At 41.0% G+C, this 2,159-nt stretch overlaps 1 pseudogene; it reads left to right on the forward strand.

Moving 5' to 3' along the window:
• The first annotated feature begins 879 nt into the window (after positions 1-879).
• Positions 880-1,919, forward strand: LOC139044075 (olfactory receptor 2T12-like; annotated as a pseudogene).
• Positions 1,920-2,159: the final 240 nt, after the last annotated feature.

Here is a 2,159-nt window from a genome sequence, read left to right on the forward strand (position 1 = left end):
TCATGTAATATGGTTGTTTTAAAACTGCTTCCTTTTCTTTTTAATCACCTTACTCGTTGTTATAGTTATTGCTATGCTCTCCAAGCATTTACTCTCATCAAAGGTCCTCTCATGCTTGCCTTTCATACTCACCTGATCGTTGCAAGCCTCCATGACGGTACATTGTGTCGTGAAACGATGCGTAGGGCATGGCTCCAAGTCCTAGTAAGCTGGGGAAAGAAATGTGCATTTTATTCCAAGTGTGGTGGAAACAGACTGAAGGTTTCAGAGCAGAGAGTGATGAACTAGCATAGCCGCACTTTAAAATCAGGTAATAAAAATAGTTATTTAATGAGAGGAAGTAACATTTTCATCAATTATTGGGGATATTATGTTCCTTCAGTGGGGAAACTTTGTTATACTCATCTGTTCCCTTCTGTGGCCCTTGTAACCCACAGTGAAATAGCTGTAATTTTTTGTTTCTTAAAAAAATAACTAATTTGAGTATGTTAAAATTTCCAAAATTTGAAAAGAATTCATCTAAGACTCAAAGAAATATAAATAGCAAATGTTTAAATAAGTGTTTATTTTCTAACTTGGTTAAATTTTGGTTTCAGTACACATAAGAAAAGCACAATAATAATAATTATTAAATAATATAAAAAACAGCCAAATTAACTACTTACAATTCTATAATCTTTGAAAGCTTTTTTCTACTTTTGATTCATTTTGATCTATTATACCAACCAACCAATATATCATTGTGTGAAATACATAGACTAACGTTATTTAAAACAGTGAAAGGCTGAGTTACAGAGAAGTGGAATAACAGGTCAAGCAGAACCATCTTAACTGGGATGTAGGGCTTTGAGTCAGGACCTTGGATTCCATATCCAGCACATGTGCAGAAGTTATGAAGCCAAACTAAGGTTTGTAGATGATGAAAGTCCCTTCCTTCTCTATTTTTCCATTTGCAGAATCACACCAGAAGAAATCGTGGAGAAGAGAAACACAACATCAGACTTCATTCTTCTAGGACTCTTTAAACATACAAGACCCCACCTCTTTCTCTTCATGGTGGTGCTGACAACGGCCATTGCTTCTCTTATGGGCAATGTCGTCATGCTTCTCCTGATTTACTGGGACCCCCGGCTCCACACACCCATGCATTTCCTACTGAGCCAACTCTCCCTCATGGATGTGATGCTGGTTGCCACGATCATTTCCAAAATGGCTGCTGACTACTTGACTGGCAAGAAGTCCATCTCCCCTGCTGGTTGTGTGCTGCGGCTCTTTTTTCACTCACACTGGGTGGCGGCGAGAGTTTCCTTTTAGAGCCATGTCCTATGACCGCTACGTGGCTGTTTGCCATCCACTGAGATATCCTGTCCTCATGAGCCAGCAATTATGCCTGAGAATGACTTTGGGGTCTTGGTTCCTGGGGGCAGCTGATGGGCTCATGCAGGCTGCTGCTACCCTGAGCTTCCCATTTTGCGGTGCACGTGAGATCGACCATTTGTTCTGTGAGGCCCCCATGCTGGTGCGTTTGGCTTCTGCTGACACATCAGTCTTCGAAAATGTAATGTACATCTGCTGTGTGTTAATGCTTCTGGTCCCCTTTTCCCTCATCCTGACCTCCTACAGTTTTATCGTCGCAGCTGTTCTCCAGATGCATTCTAGAGAAGCCTGCAAGAAGGCTTTTGTCACCTGCTCCTCACATTTGGCTGTGGTGGGACTCTTTAATGGAGCTGCCATTTCCACCTACATGAGACCCAAATCCTACAGGTCAGCTGACCTTGATAAGGTCGTGTCAGCATGCTACACTGTCTTCACCCCTGTGCTGAACCCCCTCATCTACAGTCTGAGGAACAGCGAGGTCAAGGGGGCCCTGAGAAAGGTGGCTGGGGAAATGTGTAAATTTAAAATGACAGCAAACTTAGTCTCATTCTTCAAATTATTCAATGCTAAACGAGTCTAATTTCCTGAAGTCGTTAACATTTAAACATATGGTAATTCTCTCTCCTTTAATAAGGCTTGAAGAGAAAGTTAAATTCTTTGATCAGTATAATAGGAAGTTGTTAAGAATTACGTGAGACTACCATACTAAGAGAGGCTATTTTTTGAGCACTTACTATTTGCTATGCTCCACACCAAGCAATTTTTATACATTACTTTGCATC

Source organism: Equus asinus, unplaced genomic scaffold (assembly GCF_041296235.1).
Source record: "Equus asinus isolate D_3611 breed Donkey unplaced genomic scaffold, EquAss-T2T_v2 contig_583, whole genome shotgun sequence".
NCBI lineage: Eukaryota > Metazoa > Chordata > Mammalia > Perissodactyla > Equidae > Equus > Equus asinus.